The sequence below is a fragment of the Contarinia nasturtii genome, unplaced genomic scaffold (genome assembly GCF_009176525.2).
Source record: "Contarinia nasturtii isolate CC-2019 unplaced genomic scaffold, AAFC_CNas_1.1 Cnas_scaffold_695, whole genome shotgun sequence".
Taxonomy (NCBI): domain Eukaryota; kingdom Metazoa; phylum Arthropoda; class Insecta; order Diptera; family Cecidomyiidae; genus Contarinia; species Contarinia nasturtii.
In genome coordinates, this window is record NW_022198046.1 from 9,446,408 (window position 1) to 9,472,852 (window position 26,445).

The 26,445-nt window shown below is 33.4% G+C and overlaps 1 protein-coding gene and 1 long non-coding RNA gene across 9 annotated transcripts in view; one reads left to right on the top strand and one right to left on the bottom strand.

Annotated features, from left to right (window-relative positions):
- Nucleotides 1-26,445, bottom strand: part of LOC116341252 (tyrosine-protein phosphatase Lar) — a 380,836-nt gene that overhangs the window by 258,842 nt on the left and 95,549 nt on the right. For all 8 annotated transcript variants that reach the window (XM_031768206.1, XM_031768204.1, XM_031768200.1 and 5 more), the window contains exon 4: nucleotides 20,445-20,498. The gene's annotated coding sequence lies outside the window, so the exon portion shown is untranslated. The remainder of the gene's footprint in view (nucleotides 1-20,444; nucleotides 20,499-26,445) is intronic.
- The window catches only part of LOC116341261, a 106,524-nt gene that overhangs the window by 58,836 nt on the left and 21,243 nt on the right, over nucleotides 1-26,445 (top strand). The window contains exon 3 of the long non-coding RNA XR_004201144.1: nucleotides 24,113-24,286. This is a non-coding gene — a long non-coding RNA (uncharacterized LOC116341261). The remainder of the gene's footprint in view (nucleotides 1-24,112; nucleotides 24,287-26,445) is intronic.

A 26,445-nucleotide genomic window follows, 5' to 3' on the forward strand; every position in this document is an offset into this window, starting at 1 on the left:
GAAAATATCCAGATTTTATAAATAAAAAAATCGATGTTTGAAATTGTGAAATAAATACGGATGCTCATCATCAGGCATATTCATCGATGTATACTTGTGCGATTTGTCTATGTTCCGATTGTACTATTTTGATAGAGGAAATACTGAACTTGTGTTTGATTGCACTTTGATGCGTTCAACAAATGGTTTTGTATGAGATCGAAAGTCACCTCTCCGAAAAGTACTATATTGCATTCGAGCTTGGTCGAATATGTTTAATATTTATGTGGAACTTTTTACCTAGGGGGCAGACACCTATGAATCCAGTGTGAATTATTTGATTTCTATGAAATCTTTAATTCTTGCGATTTCGGTGATTTCTCGATTCCAAACCTCAATATTGGACATAAAATACACTTATATACAAAGCTAATTTCACTGTGGTAGTGTGCGCCTATAGTAGAAGTCGTACACATAGTGTGTGTGAGGTACAATATACACAACATTTGACAGAAATCAAAGAAATCACAAAAATTGAATTCTGCGATTTCTGTGATTTTAATGATTTTAATGATTTTTGAGATTTCTGTGAGTTTTGATTCCACGTGTCTACCCCCTAGCTTTTTACCTTTTAGTATTTTTTTAATTTAAAATCGCCTCTCAAATAGGTGCTGATTGATTCGATACTGTGTTTTTATTCATAAAAAATATTTTCAATGCCAGAATTAATTGCTTGGTGCATTTGCCGTTTGAGATAATTCCCAAATGACGCCGTTCTCAAGCAACTGTCTGCATTATGTAAATAATGAATGCATTCAAACCATTAAAAAAAAGTTCGTATTTTTTTTCAGCGTTTAATGAAGTGTGGTGTGATATACAGTTTGGGCTATTGCATTTGAGCGAATAAAAACGAATTTTATTGAAATATGAATGGCAAAAAAGTCGCCAATAGCGTCGGACTGGACATTTTTGTAATTGAAATATTTGTGTAAAAATCGATTTTGTATGGCAAATATTTGTTTGTTTTTCCATTCCATTTATCATAAAAACGATGTTCATTTATCAGTAATTTAAAATAAACTCGCCACATTACTGTGAGACAAGCGCGTGTATACAAAAAAAATGGAAAATAACAGAACGATAGGAAGGGAGGTAGAGAGACAAAGAGAAAAAATAAAACGCTTCGACAACAAAATGATACATTTAAACAGACTGATTCAAACAACCACATTAATGGGAATTTTTATAATTTTTCACATTGCCGGTAAATGTAAATGTAATTTAATTGATTTGCACTGCTAACTACATTTTAAACTATACAGTTACAATGGTTCCTTCACGGAACGAAGAAAATAAAAACGCAGAAACACTAAAATGCAGAAAAATAAAAGCAGAAAAAATAACACAGAAAAAAAATCGCAGAAGAAAAAACGCAGAAAAAATAAACGCAGAAATCAAAAATGCAGAAAAATAAACGCAGAAAACAAAAACGCAGAAAAATAAACGCAGAAAACCAAAAATGCAGCACAATAAACACAGAAAAACAAAAATGCAGAAAAAACGCAGAAAAATGTAAAATAGATAGATAAACCGTGGTGGTTGACCTCAATAGCAGTGTTAAATGTTGTTACACTGAGATAAACATGTCAGTCGAGATCTCTTTTTAAATTCATAAGATTTTTAAGACAAAAATATTTTTGTTCAGTTTATCAAAAAAAGAAACCTCTGTCGAGTTGAAGAACGAATGACGGAAACAAAATTTGAAACACAAAAATTCTGATATCAATTTGGTGATGAAAATAGTTGGTAGATATTTTTTCTGTGTATTGTGAATTAAAACGAATATACATTTATATATTTGGAACGTTGATTACACTTAAAGTAAAATGAAGAGTCTTACAGGAGTAAGACGAACTTTTCCGCACGGTGGAAGATGCGTATTTTATTAAGCTAGTTCAAAATCATATTTGTTCGATTTTTAAAGCCTCTCAAGCGGCGTTAAGTTCGAGGCCAAAAAATATGTTCAAACTTTAGCATCGAAATATTCTTTAATTTAATAGCAGAAGTACTCGTAAAAGATTTTTCACACTTTCATGATGAACTCATTTGTATGACATTTGAAAGTATCCTATTTTCTAACAAAACATTATAAAACCTATGCTACCTTAATGACGTGAAACTTTGCACAGGTTATTTTCTACACAAAAAAATAACATTCTGAAAGTTTGAAGAAACAATCAAAATTAAGAGTACCTCCTAAGACTCTTTATTTTACTTTAAGTGTAATCAACGTTCTAAATATATATTCATTTTAATTCACAATACACAGAAAAAATATCTACCAACTATTTTCGTCACCAAATTGATATCAGAATTTTTGTGTTTCAAAGAAGCGATTACTGCCTAAAATGATAAAAAAATAAAATTAACGTATAGTTGGCACTACATTCTATGTAATAAGCGTATACTTTCCACTTAGTCCGTTGCAACCGAAAACAAGTTTGCATAGAATGCAGCGCCAGCTATATGTGAATTTTATTTTTTATCGTTTTAGGCAATAAATCTATGGTTTTCTTATGGCTTCTTTTGTTTTCGTCTTTCGTTCTTCATCTCGACAGAGGTTTCTTTTTTTGATAGACTGAACAAAAATATTTTTGTCTTAAAAATCTTAGGAATTTAAAATGAGATCTCGACTGACATGTCCATCTCAGTGTAACAACATTTAACACTGCTATTGAGGTCAACCATCACGGTTTATCTATCTATTTTACATTTTTCTGCGTTTTTTCTGCATTTTTGGTTTTCTGCGTTTATTTTTCTGCGTTTTTGTTTTCTGCGTTTATTTTTCTGCATTTTTGATTTCTGCGTTTATTTTTTCTGCGTTTTTTTTTTTCTGCGATTTTTTTTCTGTGTTATTTTTTCTGCGTTTATTTTTCTGCGTTTTAGTGTTTCTGCGTTTTTACTTTCTTCGTTCCGTGAAGCTACCGTTACAATTTGCATTGGCATATGCAAAAATAGCTTAAATATTGTCGACTGTTGCATATATTGTCATGATTTTAAATGCGTATTTTTGTGTGTGTGTGTATCTCGTACACTTGCATACACATGTATTTGGCTAATTAGTTTTGTTACCTCGAATTTTAATTTCCCTTTGGAAACGGTTTTTTTTTGTTTCATTCTCTGTGTGTGGTATGGCATCACGCCCAACAGCAAATGAACATCTATTATGTAATTAAGCTGCTAAATACGCACTCATTTTAATTTTAAATGCGAAAGTAATCTATTTATTTGCAATATTCATGTGTTTAACAAATTAAATGGCGGCTTTATTTGTATTGAATGCAACATTTACAGTATTAATAGTTAATTACGCGTGAGTTGTGTGAACCATACTCAGACACATGCAGACACAAACGCATAAAATTCTATAGATATGATAAAATGTATATGTAATTTTGAGCGCGAATAACAGTGACGATGAAGTTAATGATTTTGACGCAGGAAAGGAATGAATCCCTCGTTGGGTTGGTGGTCGTTTTTATAAACCATGTTAAAATCAACAATTTCATTGAAGCTTATCAAAAATGAAGCGATTAAACAAAACACCAATTCCTTTCAACAATTGCGATACAATGTTTTGATTTATTTCGAACGGTCAACTTCTCCTCGCCACCATACGCCCCGAAAATTTCCATTTTTTTTACATTCAACGAAATCATGATTTACAAAGTCATGCATTGAACAGAAATAACTTTCGTTGGTTGGAGCCAGTCTTGGTTACCAAACTGTTATGATATGCATTGTACAAAAATACATTGATGTGCCATAATCATGCATTTTTCGGATGGTTCGTCGAAATTTTTGCTCGCTTTTTTTAGTTTTTTGTTATTATGTCACCGAAAAATTAATATGGTGTTCACAATGAACGCAAATTTAATTTTCCAACAACTTTTGATGAAATAACACTGAGCTAAATGTAATGGGTATATGTGTATACATTGCGCTCACAAAATTATAATAATATTGCGTGTGTTAGCTCTGAGTGTTGATTCTGATGGGGAAAATTTCTGTATATATATAACTCTTTCATGTAGAATCATTAAATAAACATTACAAAACATATACACAGATATGCACCCAGTCCAGAGAGTGAGAGAGTAAGGAAGAGTTGGGTGGCAAAAAGTTAACCAAAATGCACATCTGCATATATGCAATTTTGGGTTGTGCATTTTGTGGTTGATATTTTATTGCATATTTACGAATCTCCGCGTCGCATAAATAAAATGAGAAAATTTATTCCAATAAAGTTAATCGTAAATTCCAAACAAATTCATAATTAAAACCGAAAAAGGAAATACATGGAACTTAAATGATTAACATATACACGCACAGCCCCCACACTTTTGCGAATCGATATATGTATTTCGGCTAGTAAATTTAATCGCAGCATGACGTTACTTGCATGTAAATAGTGTGATTTGTGAGATTGAACCAAAAGTTTGGCGTCAGTTGTTTGGTATATTGGATGATGCAAAAGTTTAGTATGACACAAACATAAAGTTTACGAATGGTGGCGATGAAAATATTTGACATCGGCGATGCTTGATCGATGCTCAAAATTTCAACAACATACTGTATACCTGTCATTTGCATGCCACGGTTAAAAAGGTTTATTAGTTACCATTAATAACATTTTCGATGGCAAAAAAAACACATGCAATACTTGAAGTTGTTGATTGTTTGGCACAGATGAATGTGAAATTTTTCGAAACATTGTTCATTAGACCACCGAAAATGTACATGTTTTTTTTCCTTTTTTCGGTCATGTTTTTATCTTAAGTCGGCACTTTTTCAATCTCATTCAGTGGTGTACAATTGTGAAAAAGGGGGCCCAATTAACTTTATGATAAATCACCATTTGCTCTGTCATCAGAGAATGGGAGAAAGAATTGCCGGTGAATGAACTATTGAGAGCAAAGTTTATGCGCTTCGACCAGTATCAGTTCACTCTATATACGATGTTATTACATCAGCGTAACCGATATATAACATTTGTTTACCTCTCTCATTTTGATTAATTACAAATCGATTGTTTTTTGTGGACCCACATCAATGTTGTTTGGAGTTCTCATGCTCAAGCGCACACATGTGCCAAAAAGTAGAGATAAAGAAAAGGAAGCGAGAGAGTGAGAAAAAAAAACTTGAAATTGGGTCGTCTTATGCAAGGATTACATATGACTACAAAACCATTTTGAGTGACAGAAAAGGCATTATTCATGTTTCCTCCTCACTCACGAGTAATTTGTAACCGTTTTGTAATTTCTCTCTCGTGTTTTTGAACACCCAAATTTGGTTCGCCTGACTAAATGAGAAAAAATCTTCATCGCATAAGATGACATACTCAAAAACATTACTGGGGGGAATTGTATTTGGTTTGTTGGTAACTTGAGAGATTTTTTTTTTATTTCGATGTTTGCTCAATATCGTTGAAGTAATGAACTACTTCCGGATGTTGTTGGATGATTTGAAGTGCATCTACCCAAAAACAAAAAAAGGCAACACCGAAACAAAGACGAAACTTTATTTAGAAAAGAGAGACGTTAAGACGATATTCCGGAGCCATTTTTTAACTCTGCATATGGTCATTTAAGGAACAAAATCGATATAGAATACGGCATGCAAAATTCTATTTCAGTCGTTCTCATGCCAACTGGAGCACACTCGAAATTCCATTCGACTTTACCCCATTCTTCTAAATATTAAAGAAGAAAAAAAAATGATGAGAAAGAAAAGATATACTTGTACATAGTGCATGCAGAATAAAATCTTTCTCGTTGTAGTTTCACATAAAATGATGGTCTCAATGAAAAATATTGAATAAATATTTATGCGAAGTTTGAGGAAAAATCGCATTTCTTGTTATATACTTGTGAAATTTGTGCAAAAAATGCTTTGCAATATTTGCAAAATGACAAACATGTGCTTCGTTTTCGATTTGCTAAAAACGAAATATGTAGACTACAAACATTCCAAAATGAAAACGTTGCATTTACTCTGATATAACAGCGCGGAGGAAATGAAGATGGTCGAACAAAGAAACAGAAGAGACAAAAAAAAAATATTGAAAAGAAATCGAAAAACGAAATCAACGAGAAGAATAGAATGAAAGCATTGAAAAGACGCTACTGTAAAAATATTCTGCCATTTCATTGTTGTGCACATCAGAATGCTTCGTCATTATAATTTCCGCTCGTTTCATTTCTCGTATTCACATTGTTTATGATGCATTTTCTTCGATTATTATTATCGTGTACAAATTCGAACGCATTTTTTTTTTGTATACAACTATGCGAAACAATCTTATTTCATATCGTGCAAGCACCATACACTGTTCGATCTCATGTGTACACTACATTCGAAATGGTTGTCTATCTCTTTTGAGCTACCGACTATTAGTCGTGTGTTTGTATGCGCATCATCTAAAAGTTTTAAAATCCACTTGAGGGAAAATATCGATGAAATGCTTCCGCATTGTTTCGCTTTGTATTAACAAGTTCGTGAGCTTTCAATTTGTTCAAACGGTTAGTGTTTCACAATCTCAATCTGCCATCTCGACAGAAAAAAAAGCATTGTTGCGTCGTTAACAGTGCGTTGTTGCGTTCATTACTACAACTTACTATAAACTATCGCCCGAAAACTATATTCTCTAATACATTAAGCACATTTCTGATAAACACACAAATTTAAGCGTAGATACGCGTGGGTAAGGAATCTCACGCTCTTCGTGAAATTATTATATATATATTGGCTTTGTGAATTTCAAAATGAATGCGAATCGTGTTCAACCAACTTAAAAATGGAAAAAACAAATAAAATCAGTAATTTCGAAAGAAAAATGACTGGATTCGAAATAATTTTGCGAACGCGACCATTGTGTGAAACATCGATTAAGTGTTGTGCACGTTGTGTCTTCATTCGGTTCAATCAATTGTTGCCATGTTGCGTGTCTTACAGAACGGAAATTGTCTTTTGTATATATGCCATTTAGTTTAATGCGCTTCATTTAAACCGACATTCAATAATCATCGAAAGAGAGATCGCACGATGCGATTAGGACATTTTTCGATTTCATTTTGCAAGCCATTAAACAATCCACGGAGCAAATAAATTACATCAAATCGCATGGTAAATAATGAACTGATTGAAGTCAGCGAAGAATTCAACCAAAAAAAAACAAACTCCGCAAAATACTTTAAATACATGTTTAATGCAATTTTTCGAAACGGAAACCTCACTAAGCGTCGTTTTTTCTACCGATGTTTACGCTGTAACATCCTGTTTTTTAAATAGAAAATATACCAATGAAATCCAGCGAAATCTTAAGCAAAAAACTTTCATTCTTTAAATAACTTTTGCATAGTGTGAATCTTCTAAAAATGTTTGAGTGAAAATATAAATTCAACTTAAAACTTAACTACTTTTTTTGCTTTTTTATGTTGTTTATTTTGAAGTGGAAATGAGGAGAAAAGATGAAATACGAGATAATTTTATCAACCAACACGTGCAACATTCATAAAATTTCAAAGGGAATCACAAATGGAAGAATTGTGAAAAAGCTTAAGAGTATATTCGTTTGTTGGATTAGTGAGAGATTTGTACAAATTCGCCAAAATCTTAATTATAACTTTATTTTAGTAGTATGTTTTTTTCGGTTGTGGTGTTGTTAAGCAAAATGAATTCGCAAGAAACCAAATAAGATAATGGTTCGTTTTGTAGCGTTTTCATGTATCATGGAAATTACATACCAAACATATAATAATAATAGCTGAAAAATATCATGTAATGAAAATATTATATGTCGTTTACATTTCCAAGCTATTCATGCTTTCAAAGCTGTTTGGTTGGCATTGTGATTGCAATTCAAATATAAAAAAAAAAAAAATGCAGCAGTAAAAGTACCAAACCAAACAGAATATTACATAAGGGATTTTCATATTCATATTTATGTTATACATTTTTTTTTCTCCGATGCCGGAATCATTTATCTCGTATTCATATTTTGCAAAAGCGAGAGAAAAAGAGTGAGATGGACAACAATGGAAGCCATGCCAAGCTGTTTTCTTGTGCTGTTTGTCTGTATACACACAAATGACAACTAACCTAAATATGAACAAAAATTGACATAAAACTCAATTTATCCGGAGTCTCAACCGTTTTGGGATAAATTTTAGTATGCATTTTTTCCGCTCAAATGCCAAAGTGATATTAAGCACTTAAATATTTGAGCAGAAAAATTCTGAACTAAAATGTATCCCAAAAACGGTTGAGACTTCGGATAAATTGAGTTTTATGTCAATTTTTGTTCATATTGAGGCTAGTTGTCATTTGTGTGTATATATATTTGTCTTCGGTCAATCTAATATTCTCCAGCAACGACTAAACATTTATAAGATATTCGGAAATCCAACTCAGACTTTCATTTTTTAACTCTCTCCCATTCCTTTTCTACACGTTTTCACTTTATGTTTTTCATTCTAAGAAAAGAAGGAGATACACAAAATATTGTGAAAGAGACGAAACAACAATAACGAGAGAAAAAAAAATGATGAAAAGTATTTGTATATTTCAGTATCTTTTCTGTCATTTTATTTCCTGAAGAAATGCAATTTTTGTCTTGGAATATGGGAATTTCTTGTTTCGCTTTCCGTTTTAGTAAGTTTTCGCTTTTTGATATAACATCATGAGCGGATGGTTTTTGCTTTGTCAAAGAATCGGATGAACGAAATAATACACAGAAAGAGACAGGGAGAGAGAGAGAGAGAAACGAATCAAATCGAATCGACGAACGAATGAGTACAAGACGCAAAATGGCAACAGCAAAACTGATTTTCCCAAACGAAATGATTTTAACATCTCATGAGTATAATTCTGTGAAGGGGTCTGCGGCCAAATCAGACTGATTATGAACCGACGAAAATGAGGAAAATATAGGGCAGAAAAATGTTCAAAACGCAAAAATAATCGCTTTAATATCAGAGATATTCTGGTTCATTGAAACGAAATGCTTTCGTGCCTGTCACAATAACAGAAAAAAAGCGGATCGAAACAAATGTTTTTATGTTTATTTTTCTGTTTTGTAATAAACTACGATTTGAAATGAAATGATGATGAAAACTCGTTGAGGTTCCCTGGTAGACATCGCACTTCACTGAATGAATCGCATATCTTTTTCACTTGACTCATCATTCAAGCGAAATAATAATCATCGTCAACAATACATGCCAATCTTTCGGATACTTGCTCAATAGCCATAAAATGAACGGCATTAATGATTTTATTCAGTTGAAAGCGTTTTCGCATTTCAAAACGATACAAAAGTCTTACGCTGTGAATAGATGTGTATTGGCCAACTCAAAACAGAATGTTTCTGTTTTTGATTACTTAGCAGCTCTCAAATAATAACAATAGATCGACGACGATGATACAATGAACACGACGACCATTTCAATTGAACAGTCCAAATAATAGAATAAGGAAAATGGAAAGCAGACGAACATTCGGTTTTTATTCACAATTTCACCCTTCTTAATGCAATTGTTACAAATGGACATTTCATACACACAAATTCGTTATTCAATACAATTCGATTGCTTTTGCAATGTGAATGATTGTCTTAAATGCCTTTCACTTAGATTTATTTTAGTTTATTAACAGAGAAAGAATCAAAAAGAGAGAGAAATAGGGTGAAGGAAGGTGGAAAAATATAAACTAGCCATGTTTTCACTTCCATAAATATGCCGGGTCTTAATTTCGAAATATAAATGAAGTAAAATAATTAAATAAAGTAAATGCTCAGTTTTTCATCAAGGAATTTTCTTTCAATTGACGTCATCAGCAAAGTTGAAATAAGATTCATTCCGCTGAAATTTATTTTACAAATGAAAGCTTAACGGTAAAAAGCTTAAGTGAATCGCAATGAAAGATTGTTTCGGAAGTTTTAAACTAGTTCAATGTGAGTGTATATAAATGAAATCGCAGTTAATTGTTTTCGATGAGAGTTGATATTTGTTCGGCTTCATCGGCACACACTCATGCTGATGTTCAAAAAGATTCCATTGAAATTGTATATGGCAGGAAAAACGACCTTACTTTTAAACCACTTTAAAACTTCTGGCAACTTGAGTCAAAATCGTTACGTTTGTAATATTTTGCAAGAGAGTAGTAAAAACCTAACAAACTGTGTGCTCGTTGATCGAACAACATTCAAAGTTATGTAAAAGAATGGGCTGGCTAACCGCAGACGGAAAAGGTAATATATTTTAAATTCTACCCGGCATTTGGATAAAAACGATGTTTATGAAGTCAAATGTTCACCGCTTATGAATGTATGCATGTACATATTTTGGCGGTTGTGGTGGTAATGGCTTTGGCAAGCTTGGTCTTTTGAATATTTGGGACAATGCGATTATTAAAGTTTTTGCGGCGTTCGGTTTTTTTTTTTGCAATCAACCGTTTTTGTTTGTTTAGAAGCAATTGTCCTTTGCTTTTGAAAACTCCATAAAACAAATAATTATGTAAGTCTCTGCGAACCATTTTGTGAGAGAATGAAAAGGCATTCAAAAACCATTTTCTAAATTAAAGTAGCCCAGAAGCAAATCCAGTGCATTACGTCAGCTGATTACACAGAAAAACGATTTGCACATTCACTCCGTTTTTTTCGCCTTTCAAAAAGTACCTTGAATAATACATTCGTTTCATGTCAGCCGCACATCTCACAGCTTTATAACATACACACAATTGTGACGCATTTCATCGTGGTATAAGGGCATTTTGTTCTCATTTTTCCCTAAGTGTCATCGGGGCTGATTTGTAATCGGAGATTTATACGTCTCATTTCATCAGTTCTTTTACGGTCATGAATGTTTAGCGCCGTTTCAACAATGCATTTGCAACTGCATTTATATCAACATCAGTTGATGGAAACATTTTAATTACTCTACCAATGCAAATAAAATGCGAGATTTCCAATGTAAGTATTTACATTTCAATCCAGGTGATGCCAACTGCCTGATTTTTTTCACCTGTTTGCTTTTGAACCAATTCATCAGGCGAATAAACCATATCAAAATCGACGGTGTTGTTTTTTGGGTTCGTTACTTAAACGGTTATTACAATTTGATGTTTAAATTTCGAGAGTGAAATAAAACCACAAAAATGGTATGAAAAATTAAACAAAATAAATAACTTCACATAGCATTCAATATTGATCTGGTATGCGTTGTATGCCACCACATGAGTCAAGCACAACGTTCATGATTTAATTAAAATGCTATTGAATGATTGAATATAATATTTTATTTTCGTTATTTTTCTTGTTGAAATGTAAATATTGAATTTAAAAAAAAGTCTTTCGCACATCCATAAAATGGGGAAAAAAGGAGTGATGTAATCATCAAAAGCAGAAGCTCGGTTTGAAATGGTCAATACCGATTTAATATATTTTTAATGAAAATATTATAACCCATATGAAAGAGGTTTCGATGCTGCATACATTTACCGCACGAAAAAAAATATATACGATGAAAACTCAAAGAGAATTTTAATTTACATTTTTAAATGTAAATAAAAAATATGGTTGGATAAATCTTTGCATTTGGTTATTATATCATGCCAAAATGCATTTGGCCATTATTCAATTCCAATCCGGCGCGATTGTATCATTTCATGCTACTCATTTTTATTTTTTAGTTGTAAATCCGTATTTTTTCCTGTTTAACAATTCAGAAGAAATTGCGCTTTATTCTGGTCACCGTGTTTCGTTGGTCAAAATGAAAAAAATTCATTTGGCATTTTCACGATTAAAACAGATAAATGTTTTTATTTCAAAAGTATCTTATATACTTTGGCCGAGAAAAAAGAGAGAATTAAGTTACATTAATTATTATTGCTTACGCTTCTGCTGGGATTGTCATGTCAAACGCAGTTGGGTTTTTTTCTCATTGCGGTGATGCATAAGTGGAAATTATTTCATAACAACATGAATTTTTTTTGGACAATGCAAAATAAACTTCAAACAAAGACATAAAGCGACAGTAGAAGCAACAACATCGGAGGATCTGTAAACGAGTATAGTCGGTAGCATGGAATTAATTAAAATGGAATTTTAAACTTTACGCTCAAAAGCATGCCGAAAACAAGAGAGAGATGCCATTGTCAATGCCAGTAACTTAGATGGTAATTGGATTAACGAACTTACACTATGCATAACAAGAATAATAACAAGAACCAAAAAGACACAGTGTAACCCAGTTTTCACGTGAAAATTTCAAATTATTTAAACAGCAGGCAATTTGAAAATCAATTTAGTCGTGGTGTTTAAACATATTTTCTCGAGAAATAAAAAAAAATGACGAAAATAAAAAATAAAATAAAACAAATCAAATGGTACACTACCACACACTCTACAAATTATACGGATACTTGGAGCATTTTGTTTCGTGTAATCCGTGTGCAAATGATAATGTGTAGCACGCGTCGGTGAGGCTCGTTTCTCTCTCTCTCTCTCTCTCTCTCTCTCTCTCTCTTTCTCTCCAGTTTCAAATCCTTGCATTTCGATTAAAATCATTCCAAAAGACATACATACACAGTTAAGCTTCGTGTTAGAAGCACACTTTAGCCGTTCAACTTTGAATGTTGTTACATGTATGTTAAATGAAGGGTCCGATGTAAAGTGTTAATACTTGATTTCATATGCAGAAAAGTGAGTACCCGAGAGAGAAGCCATGCGGTGGGTAGTTGAGTGTTTTAACAACACTATAAGCAAAAGCAGCAATAATGACGAAACAATGCAAAACTATAAATTTTAATAACCATTTTCAGAGTGAGAGAGAGCGGACACAAGAGAGAAATAGAGTTTTCTTTGTTTTTTCCACTTCACAAACAAACTAGTGTAATTTTCATCATAGAGTGGGGTGACTGGTGACGCCAACAACGACACCGGATTTCGGAAGTCGGTTAAAGTGCACGGCAAATCAAACGAATCCTCATACACACTGAGACGGCAATCGGGATGGAGACAGGAAGAGAATTGAGTTGAAGAGAATAATGCACGTAACGACGACAACAGAAAATTATTTTCGAGAGATAGTTTCGCCCTATCTAGGGTGTATGTGTGTGTGCGCACTTTAAATTAGCGCGAAGGAAAAACGGGAAACAAAACCAGATCGGTTGGTGAGAGCGGTTAACGAGAGAATATTTAAAATATGCTGATCCAAAAGGTTAACAGGGATTCAAAGATAAATTCTTTATGAACGAGATTAGTAAAATATGTTGTGTGTATAGTGTAATGGTTGCTTGGGTTAACAGCCATTCTACACAAAGGGCTCATATTAACACTACTGTAAGTTATACACCACGTTGCACAAGTACAGCGCCATTTCTCAAACGAACGAAAAACAGGAACAACGTCAAAAAAACACTATGACTACCTATACCGACATAATTTTCATTTGGCAGATGACTTTGTGCACGAAAACAAGAGTGTATCGCTATATGCATGGCGACCATTTTACAAATTCCCACACAATTTATATTCATCTTGAAAATATAACGCCATCACGTTTCGTAGCCACATATTTTGCACCACATTCGCCGATGATGTTTTCGTCCGTAATTTAGGCGATTTTACCTTATTGAAAATCGGCAGGTTTATATTATGCTATCTATCGAAATTTTGTTGGAAAAATGGTAAATGCGGTAGCAGGTTATATGGTGTTCGTCGTTCAAGCAATGGCATAATAACGATCGTTATAAATTTTCTAATTAAACGCCTCTTATTCAACATATGCGGGACGTCGCATATATTTCATTCTACAATATCAGATTGGCAACCAGCTTATGCCGGTACAAATAATAAGTTGTGTCAAGTGTTATTGAACACTTTTTCATTTAAAGTGAATATCCAACATAATTATTCAAAAGCCATTAGGCGCATTTCCATTTAAATTGTGCTTTTTGTTTCTGTATCAAAACATCTATGTTTAAATTTATAAGTTCCAAAATGGTGTGTGTGCGTGTGAGCGGGTGTGTATGTGGGACAGAAAATGCGTGTGTCGGCTTCACATCAACGTGCTGTTTGTTATCTGCTCTCGCAAATTGATTGTTGTTTTGTAATTCGCACAAATGATGTCATCGCAAAATGGCCATTAACCGTCATTTCAGTCATCGCCAACACTTGGATAAGCTTCATTCGCTCTAATGAAACAGAAAAACTCAAGCATGAGATATAGTGGCATGAACGTTTTCATTTTTCGTATTGCTGTCGCTGATGCTATTGTCATCACCATTGCCACGAGATAAATTGATCTTCCATTTTCATATTTATTGATGGCAAATGTTGACAGATTAAAAATAACAATTTCCCATCAAATGAAAATTCAATAAGAACTTTTCCATTTTTGGGTTTTTCTTCGCAGATTTTTAGGAAAAGTCTTTGACACAAGCTTCTTACTTAAACGATTAGTTAGCGTCTTACTTCTCTTGATTGGCGGAAATAATTCCACTTCGTCGTTGGTAGAAAAGTTTCGATTTGGCAAAAGTTATTGAACAAGAAATTATAATTTTCGACGTTAAACGTTCAAGTGTCCAAAGGTGTTTTTATTGATTCGAAAGGTAATCGAAGTGGAAACAGAACGATGTTTAAACGCTAGAATAACTTCTCCGAAAATTGTTTGTGAAAATTGTTTCACTGAAAATATCGCTTTATTTGAGAGATAATTTTTTTTTTGCCAAAGATTTTCGACACTTAGTGCTTTCGTTCGCTCGGTCGACGATATCTCGTGTAAATTTCGACTTAAGTCGTTTTTTATGGTATGTTTATTACATCGCTTGAAAGCCGCTAAAAATGACGTAAATTTGTGCTTTCATAAATGTATGTTATTTTCTCTTTTTGTAGCATCCACCCCAAATTCAACGTGAAATTGGTTGCCATTGTGCGACATTAAGAAAGAGAACGACGCCCCAAACATAAACGATTCACTAAAATTCTCAATGAGTTTGATACGAAAAAAAGAGAAATCCATCCACAACGCAAACCCATTCAATTTCAGCGTGAATTTAACTCAAAAATCTACGACACGTAAATGATTTGTTAAATTTACGTACAAACGTTCGGTATTACGCGTATTTGTGAAAAGTGTAAACAACAGTTTTATATGTGCGTGTGTTTTGGTGGCTATATCACAAAAATGGCAGAAATGGTAGTGATCCATTATGATTTGGTTCTATCATGCAGCGCATCGTTGGTTATAATGATATTGCGATATTTTTTTTTCACTTGAACACATCCCCATTTTCATGTTGCCGATGGCCTTGTTTTTTTGTGTTCAATTCGCGAGAGATCCGTTGTTTGGCTACAAGGAAATTTACTATGTATACAATGCCGATAGGCACACATATAGCAGCAGCGAGAGAATAAAGTGAGCTTCACTATATGCATGTGTGTGTGTGTGTGTGGGAACATCGCGTGCAAAATGGATCAATGAATCATTTGTTATGCAAACCCATAGCGAATCCAATATCGCTGTTCAAAACAACTCCCCAAAGAGACACATTCAGATGAATGTCGCTAAATATCACACATAAAACCTATTTGGTTGAACGGGGAGATAAACACATTTATTTGCGATTTTGTAGTTTTTGTTTCTGAACTGGTACCGAGAATTAAGTCACACATCACTCTATCAGATATCATTTTAAGGGCATAAAATGCCATTCACATGTTTGCCGTATCGCAGCAGTCGATCGAATATCGACTCATCTCACCGGAAAAGTTTGACATTTCATTAAAGAGAGAATAAACAAAAAAAAAAAACACATCTCATCACAAGGGAAAGAATCATTTACACCGTTTTTCATGAAGTTTGTGTCATTTTTCTTCGAAATTAATTTAACGCCACTTTCGTTCGAATTCATTGCTCAAAAAAAACATTTCCGGGCATCATTGTACAGAGGGTGACAGCATCAGATGACTCGATAGTAGTGAATACAGGTGACTTGGTAACAAAAATTCAACACAACCAAATGCGTAAAAAATGACGCCATTCATTTTAACGCTTATTGATTAAGGCAATGAAATTCGATTTTTCATCAGACATACATAGGCGTACGCATGTCTATGTAAACTAAATCAAATTCACCGAACGCAGACATTCGAGAATGAGACTGTTTGGGTGTGTGCGCAATGCGCATACATTATTTAATACCCTCTGGTAATTCCATAAGTTCAGTTTGCGAAAAGTTTGTTTGCTCCTCAGATTTTCTGTTTTTTTTTTTCGCCTTTTGAATAATGAGTGTGCATAAAAGGGAATGCGGAACACAAAAACCATGAAATCAATGTGCCAAAATCATTCGACGATCCAATTTACAGTTACTGCGATCTGTATCTATATAAAAGAAACACATTTTCCGTGTCCGATGGGCACAGAAATATATTAATGCGATTCATAATAATCTCGAGTCTCATATTTTCTGAACTTCAAAATTCTAACAAAATGAATTCTACCAAACATAGATTGAGGCTAAAAAAAGAGAAATGTCCAAATGGAAATTATTTTCTTCGTACTATCTTCATCTCATGAGCTCTGCTCAAATAGAATCTTGAACTCCAATTTTGTCAAAATAATTCTTGTTTTATCGCCAAAAGCGATACACAATGAACCAAAAGAAAATCTAAGGTCAATGAATTCGGTATTCGGGTTAAAGCAGTGGGTTTTACCGATTTATGTCTTTCTTTAAGAGTTCGTCTTTTCTATTTTCTCCGAAAGATAAATCGCTTTGATTGCTTGTGCGTGTGTGCTTGATTGTTTCTGATTTCAGTTAATCGTGATAATAATCGACCAAATCGTAAATACGCTTATATTCATCGCTACATTTTTGGTTAATGTTGTTCAGCAGACGAAAGGCGTGAAAATAATTGTTTTTCCAAGCAAAACCACGCTCCAACCAATATTTTATGGAAAATAGATTAAAACATATGAACATGAACATAAACAAAGTCACATTCGTTCACACAAAAAACCGTGCCATGTGACCATTTATCTCCATTAGCTGAAATGCATTCAACGTTTTTTTTTCGGTTGCTTTCAAATGTGAACACAACACATGCTCTGCATTACATCGCGATTACACTCGACGACGGATAAAAAACATCAAATAAATGATTTCAAACTGACTACAAATGAGACAAAAAAAACATCTTCGAATGCGATGTATTGAAATTGATAAAGCATCGCGTTTTATGCCACAACTGCACGTATACATACACATTCATTCACACATTGTATCTATAAATGACAACAGTCATTTCAGAGACATTCCTCTAAGTCGCTCGACATAACCATAAAAAATGGTTCTGTTTATTTATCATGGCTAATAAATCTTACTGCTTGCTCTCATACAGTACGCATATTAACTGTGAAATTTGTCCTCTTTCTCTCTATCTCTCTTTCTCTTCTCAGATGGTAAATCATGGTTTAACGAAACGATTTTATTAATAAAATAACAATAATGCAATCATGTAAAATAGAGGAACTGAACGAAGATGCGTTTAATTGCTAGAAACTTCGACTTATTTTTTAACGATTATTATCAATAAAATCGTGTGTATTATGCGGACCATTATCGTTGGGCCTATTTCTAATCTCTTTCTTTTGTTCTCTCACACACAGTATTGAGCAAGGTCGGTTTATTGAATTTTAAGGAAAGAAAAAAGAAAGCGACAAAATAGTAGTACTCACTTCATGATTGTAAACACACAAATTAAAATTCTATTCCCTTTTCATACTGAACATGATACGATTGCCTTCTATACAATTTGTCCGAAGCATTTTATTTCTCCATCAAACTATAACAATTATATCGGTCAATTTGTTTGTGGATAATTAAGTAGTTTATCGTTTTAATTCATTCGGTCACGATTCGGTATCGAAAAATAAGTCTAGAATTTAAAATTCAAGCACATGGATATAAAATTAAAGTCGTCATTTTGAAAAATTTAAAGTGGAAACAAGTCAACAGCTATACACACTTTATTTCGTTGTTTAACTGGATCCCTTCCGTTCGGACACATAACTAGCTACTACATTGTATGAATATGAGAAAATAAATCATCGTAAAAAAAGAGAGAGCGTTTCTTTTGAAAAGGATATAAAACTTGTATTTATATATTGCATAAAATAAAGCATATTGAATGAGCTATAAATTGCAGTGACCGGTTCGTGCATATTTCTATGCCTAATAGCTATGCTAAGCATAGCGGAGACGCAAGCCGTAACGCACCCGTCGCCATTCGATTCGAGCTATATTGTATGCGCACGGTCGTCTGCATAAACGAACATGTGCATTGTTCATATAGAGTGAACGGCGATGCGTCGGTTGCGTTTGCGGCTATGCTTGGCATATCTATGCTACCTAGCGTATTTAGGCAAACATAGAAATATGCGCGAACCGGTCACTGATAAATTGTTAGTTTTTATGGCTATAATAAATACCAAACGAAACGCGATATGTTTGTGTGCTTCTTTTTATTTCAAACAAAAAAAAAGAAACCCCAACTGGCACCCGTTTTGTTTGGTATAGTGGTATACGCACATCATTGTGATGAATGATTAAATAAATTCTCAATTTTTATGCAACAGTATCGATGGTTGATCTATGATTATTACTTTGCATATGCGTTTCATGCTTGTTCGCATTATCCGAAGCATTTCCGATTGAAAAGTTCGTAATCGATGGTTTGGGGTTGTAAAATATGTTTCATTACACGTTTGTTCCCGCACGCTATCCAATAAAAAATTACATACAAACAACAAAATGTCACCGTCGTATTCAAAAATGTTCACTACAAAATACTAAATATAATAATTAGTTGGTTTGGCGGTCAAAATGAAAATTGCTGGATATTTATATGGAAAAATCTTTGGATTTGATGAAAACTATTTTTTTTTTCATAAGCAATGGCTTATGAAATGAATTATTAAACCATGCGAATGTATCGCATATTTGATGTTTGTTTTCTGCGACAAAAAATGGAATGGGTTAACAAAATATAGCATAGAATGTTTGATGAAAATGAATATATTAGAAAAACCAGCAAATTTTGAATGGTAAACCAATATTTTATTTTGTGAATAGTAATAGGAGGTAGGGGTGGTGGTGTATACATATTCATTTTGTATTGATTTCCATATGGAAATAAAATGATAATATTTGCGGTTTGACATGAATGTTCCCCATGAACATGGCATGTGGTTTGTATTAAATTGGACTTAGTTTATGAGAATGAGAATTTTGAAATTCAAATTGGAATTGTATACAGGCAATATCAATTCAAGTTAAAAATGTGAATTTTTGTTGTTGCTCCATTGAAAGGCCATCTCGATAATTAATTCGATGGAAAATGCCATTTTGCTTGGCCAAATACCCCCCCCTCTCTCTCTGCTCCCATCTGTCTAATTTTCTCATCATCGCTTTCATTGATGACTAAAATAAACTACATAAAATTTCGGCTCTCACATTTAATTTACATTTCGAAAATGGAATTCAAACATTTTATTTCAATTATTACATGCTAATCCCGATTCAAATCCCCCTTTAAAAATTATTATCAATACATAGAGAGAGAGAGAGAGAGAGAGAGAGAGAGAGAGAGAGAGAAATACATAGATACACATTGAGTGCCTATGTATGTGGAATTGTGTTAGATCGGTACTAATGAATGGAAAAACAAGCGGTTTATTCGCATTGTGAGTTGCCGCCACACTTGTTTGAATTTCGAATTATTTTTACATTGTTTGCTTTGTGCATAGTTTCTAATTTCATTTGGTATCGTACGTGCTATGTCGCCAATGAAACATGATATTTTTGATTCGACCATTGAACAAATAGCGGCACTTGCATTGCGTTCGCATTTTATTAGCTGCCATTGAAGTATTTGCATATATGCTAGTTGTAGTTATACAATCTCGTGTTTTTTATTGTAATTTTTCCACTGTAGAAAACCATTTTTTTCGTATGACAAGTTCGTGACATATACTTTCAATATTTCCAATGGGAATAGTCGCGCCTGTCAGAAATTGGTTTGAATATATCCACTGCATTATGTTTTTGTTTTCGATTCAGGCTATTTACAAGAAATTAACACGTCTGTCTGTGGTTATGACATTCAAAAATGCCATCTGCATTTCAACTACTCGAAAAAAAAAAATGATTGTTTGATTTTATGACATCCTTTTTTTTATCGGCCAGACTAACGAGCTTTGTCTACTCGCTTTAGGCAATATCATTTCTGTACCGATACGATACTATGACATTCATCAAATTCATCATACACAGGCCACATTTATATATTCCGCTCTATAAATATACTATACACCATTCCGAAACAGTAGAAAAACAGATATACTCACGTTTAGCTTTTGCTTAACAAAAGAGGATTAATGCGGTTTATTCAAATCCCCAATCTGAAATGAAAACAACATTTTGTTAATATTTGTGTGACAAAAGAGATATATAAAATCATAAACAACATTGAATAAATTTTATATCATGCGACTTGTTTGGAACGCAATTCGATGTTTTGTTCATTTTTGAACTTCCCTCTATCTCTGTTTTGCTACCGTAAACTCACCAAACGAGATGTAACAAAATAACAAAACTATTTGAATTCAGAAACACAAAAACTATACATTCATTTATTTAAGTGTTATAGTCACACGCTCCAAAAGTGGACTCAACGAAATTATCATTGCATTGCAGATAAACCGAGAAAAAAAACTTCGTATAGTTTTTTGCCGCTGGCAAGTGTATTAAAATGCAAATACACATGAAATGGCGCCAATTAAAGTAACATAGTCGGTTACCACAAACATATGCTTTTCACTATGGATATTAAGTTTTTTATAACAAGGAATATTAATAGAGTTGTAAATAGACAGACAAAACATGTAACAATGCGCATTAGTTTTCTTTCAAACTGTTGCACATTAGATATGATAATTTTGAATTCATTGGGGAAAGACCAATTAAAAGCCATTTTTTCTATTTTATCGTTGAAAATGAATGAAAGGATAGAAAATGTTAGTGTAGAAAATATATCGCAAGTGCACGGAAGATGAAATTTGATAAAGTGTTAAACTACGCGGAAATTCATTAGACACCGTTGAAAATTCAAAAGAAAGAAAAAAATGCATCAACTACTCAAATCCAAATTGAAAAGACTGACTTGTTTTTCCGTTAGAAAAAAAAATCCCACAAATTATGTGTGATATTGTCGTAGCGATGCCATTAATGATGTACTGCTCGCAATTTCTAATTGGAAAAATCCTATGACAAATATCCGTGCACGCGTGAAAACTGTTGATTTTCCACAAACTACTGTTCTTTGGCACCCAGTGCTGAATATAATTCTATTTCATTCTATAATTTATGTGTACTTCATTGTGCACAAACTTAGCTTCTATTTTTATCTATGTGCAATGCAACTTCAGGCAGTGTTTCTTTAGAGTGTCTGCCATGAAAATATAGCCGGTTCCATTATTAATCATACTTTTAAAGTTCATTACCATTGAGTATTCTCAGAGAATTACTGCATTTTTTGTCGTTGTTTTTTTATATTCACTCAAATCCCAAATAGAAAGGACTTGGAGTGGCTTGTTGTGCGATTATTGTTCTGTATAAATTTTTTTCTCACCATGCCTTTCTTCATTGCACAACATATGCTCGGCGCAGGGTATTCCCCATGCAATTTTTCTGTGAGTATTCACTGAATATGCGATTGTACTCGAAAACTGCGCGATATTCATAAAGCATAAAGTATCGGCCAACATACAATAAATGAAAAAAATAAATGAATTGTAATGCGTGTGCCTTCATTATATCTTTATCTGTCGTGCATAAAAATGAAAAGTTAACGCTGAATATTTTACATGCGCACGATTATGGTGTAAACGATTTGAAAGAAAGCAATTAGCAGCATAAAATTGTTTATTATTTCTGTTTTTTAACGTGCGATGCTCTTCCTCTTGCTATGCACTTTATCTTATGCACATAGATTAAAATGAATATATATGCGCGTGTACATATAGAATACAGAGGTAGTTTTTCTCATTTTTGCAATGCTGCAATTTTCATTCTATATATTATTCGCTCGGTTCTTTGTAAGAGATGCTCGTTTGTCTTATGTGCACTTTGTTTTTTCCCAAAAAAAAAATTAGTCCCACAATCTATATATAGAATATCGCATAAAATAGAAAATGACTGTAGAATACATCGGCCAAACAAAAGAAGGGGTGAGAGAGAGGAAGAGAGAGAAAGATCGAAAAATGCATTGAAATTTCAATGCTCGTTGTGTTTCGTGTGAAATTTTAATGATGCAATTTAATTTGAATATCACATTTTTGCTGTCGCTGGGAAATCTTCCACATCGAAATTGGTGGGCTCTTGTGCGCTCAACACAACACGCTTTTTGTCGACATTAATAAATTAACAGTATATTTTGTGTGTGTGTGTGGTTTATTTTTGCATATGTTCGCGTCTGATTCATGTTCGAGCAAATAGTTTTTATTCCTTTCACTAAACTGCAAATGACACGTATTTCATTGGGGAAAAAGCATTCAAATTCATTAAAGATGCATTAAAACATACACGCACAGCACACACAAACATTCGACTCTCCGACACAAATGCTATCGTGCATTTCGGCACATCTGAATCAGCAGTAGTATCATCTACCAAAAGCCTATGCCAGACGGCCGAAAAGTATCCGAATATCCGAATGTGTATGACTTTTGGCTTTGGTCTCACATGTGTTTTGAATAATAAAAAATTATACGAAAATATTCATGCGGCATAAAATGACAGAATGGCTCTGGTGTTAATTGCTCATTTCTCGTTGTTCTTCATTCATAATTTATAATCGTATCACACACATGCTCAGCCCTGGCTATTGACCCATAACTCACTATTTATGAGTATTAATTAAACAGAAAGAGAGAGAGAGAGAGGGAGAGGAAGAAGAGGAGAAAGGGAGAAATAGAGAGATGTGTAGAGAAAGTGTGTACTATGCATACACTAGCAGCTCTTATCGTCCGTTGAGTGAACTATGGTTTACATCAAATTTCAATTCTCTTCATTTCGCTTTTAAATTTCATGATTATTTAAAAAAAAAAAAAGCAACAACTCAGCTTTATGTAATTTGTAGCAGCTCGAAAATATTATTACATAGCATATGTGAGTCTGTCTGTTTATCTTCATTGAAATTATCTTAAGCACACATTTGAACTTAAAAATATCAATTCAACATCATTCATTCAATTTTAACTATTTTGGTGTCGAATTTACTGGAACTGAACATCATTTCAACAAATTCAACATGTGCTATCATCGAATTCTTGGGATTACCGTTTATTTACAGACCAACAACCGCTAATTTATGTCTTAAAACAACTAAACTATGTACGATTAAAGGCGAGAATGCATTGAAAGAAAGAGTAGAAAAAAGGCAACGAGACTTCCAAATGTAACATATGTGTTTGTTTTCACCAGTAGCACTTGAATTTTTCTTTCTTCCAGTTTTGGATGTACGGCGCTTCAAGTCATAATTTACATTCCATTTGCACTTCGTCTTTGTTCTAGTGAACCGCATCAAGTGAATTCAATTCATCACTTGTAACTTCGTCCAAAGTTGATTCGGTTCAATACTTTATGACTCTTTCAATAAATTATGTTGAATTCGCTCGATTTCTATCAAAAGAGATATATAGGATCAAAGATGTGCACCTACTTCATGAGATCAATATTTAAATTGTTTGTCCGAATATATTTGGACGCTGTGTTAAATAATAATGCAGCCCTTTTTCGCCATCGAGAAAAATGGCATCGAAGAATGTTTGAGTAGGATTTCTTTTTTTTTATTTTTAAAATGTCGATGGTGTATTGGAAATTTTCAAATTGATTTGTATAAAAAAATGTGTGTTTGTTTAGTACCCATCAAAGCATATTGTTTATTCAACACTGGTAAAATATATAACAGTAGCGTTTTCCTTTCTTCTCTCTCTATTTTCTTTCATGTGTACAGGTTAAATGCATGCTCCGAATTCCCGATGACGTATACATCTTTATAAGTGGATGACATAGCAGAATGATGTTTCTTTAAAGAAAAACATAACATACAATTCACCAAGCGTCGTTTACGTTGTGACTGTGTCGAATTTATTATGTAGTTGAGTGGACAAAAAGACATCGACGAAAGGTAAATAGATTGAAACTGAAATAAATGTTTTCGAGCACAATCTCAACGCAATGGAGATTGACATGAAAAATAACATTAATATGAACCACGTCAAAATGAATAAGTGCTTTTTCGTATTCGTCCATTTTCTCCACTCTTCGGTGATATAATAATTGCATTCATCGTCGTTTTTTCGTCGTTGTTGATTTGTTATCATTGTTCCCGGTGACTCTCATCCATTATGTCGTTGTCGACGATATTCGAGTCAGGTTGCCCTTAAGTTACTTCCGACCTGCATAACATGAGCATTGAACTTTCTCTCTCTCAATTCTTTATTTGCCACTATCTATGTTACTATCTCGGCCATAGACAACATCCAACGGTTAACATCGATAAATGCTTCAACATACTTGTCTTAAATGCGCTTATCTGTTTCGTGAAGAAAAGAAAATCGGGTTACTGCTGTAAACCAGCAATGTGTTACCTCTAAATCGAATTTAGACGAAGAAACGAAAAAAAAAACTATGTGGCATCTAGTTCTGTGCGCTCAACGTTTCGACCATAAGAAATATTGCATAATAAACGGTTACAACATATTTTCCTCTTAGCACATGCCGAAAATTCGGTGTGGCCAATTCATGCTTTTCGTGTTGTTGTACGTGCGTTAACGGAAATGGAGTCATTCACATTAAGCAGGATATATTCTGGCTCGATAGCAGCCGAACCAACAATGACGAGCAAGTCGTTTTCTTTTTGCCTCACAAAATAGGGGTCGTTTGAAGATTTATTAAATCCAATATTTTTTCGCTCTCTTTTCGTATCCTTTTTTCAGCAGAATGGCCATGCAATTTCTAATCTATATTTTCGCACGGTTCGCGTTGTGTTGCCTTCTTAAGCAGAAGGGTTTACAATCAACTAAACGAATTTTATCGTACACAATTCCTCAGATCCATCTTTCCTTTTCGATTCAACTGCTGTCGCTTTATTCCCTGCACTACATTCGCCTCTGAGTGTTTTTGATTCTCTCTTTCTGGCAGATAAATTGAGTTCAATTCACCTACCACTTATATACAGCACAGGCTTAATTGAATTTCCCGGAATAATACAGAGTATGCTCAATTATTGATTTTTTTTTGGCTGGGGTTTCCTGTTTAAATAAAATGCACATTTCCAACCAATTTATGGAATTTCATTATTAACTGAATTCAATTGCAATTCATTTGAAAACGACAAATAAATTTTAAAATTCATCAATAAAATGTACACAATCCATTGATAATTGTCACGACCAAATTAATATCTACATTTATATTGTTTGCAAATAGCATTATGTGCATTTCAGCCATTGATCCAAAGTGTCTATCACAGCAAATGAGAAGTGGGAAAGAGCTGACATTTTCATATTACTCGATTTATTTTAGTTTTTTTTTTTTTAATTTTATAACAAAACCAAATGCACTGAAATGATTCTCGGAGTGTTGTATCAAATTGAGTGAAATTTCGTTTAAACATTCAACAGCAGTTTAATATCCATTCAAATTCCATTCGCAATAAATTTCAATCACTTAAACTAATCGTATTATAAAAAAAATGCGAGAAAAAATGCTTGAAAGTAGCAAATACTTGAAATGTAAAAGGTGCAATTTTATCGAGAAAATAAATGGGTCTTAGTTACAATATCAAAAAAATCACTGATTTTCAATGCAATTCCATGTCAATATTCTTTGGAAAGCACGTTTTTTTATGTGAGGAAGTCTGTCCTTTGAATCATTCATAAATAAAGTGTTTTGTTGATTTGTCCATTGAATTGGTTATTCTTGTGTTCAGTGTTCGCCCTTCATATTTTAAAAGCATTCAATGATATAAAGACACGATGACATCATGCATTATAAGTACTAATTTTTGAAGTGCAATCGTTAGTAAGGTCTTGACTCTTTTTTTTTCATCATTGCCTTTTTCCATCTTTTGTGAAAGAATGAAATTATCGGAACAAGAAAAATGGGTATCAATATATCGATGGCTATTGGTTTACTTGTCATGGTTGAGACGTGGCATGGCTTCATAAGCACTGTCGTATCAAACTGACAAACTTGAAAATGAAAAATGGATGCTGCCAACAGCACACACACCATATCTCTCTCTCTCTCTCTCTCTCTCTCTCTCTCTCTCTCTCTCTCTCT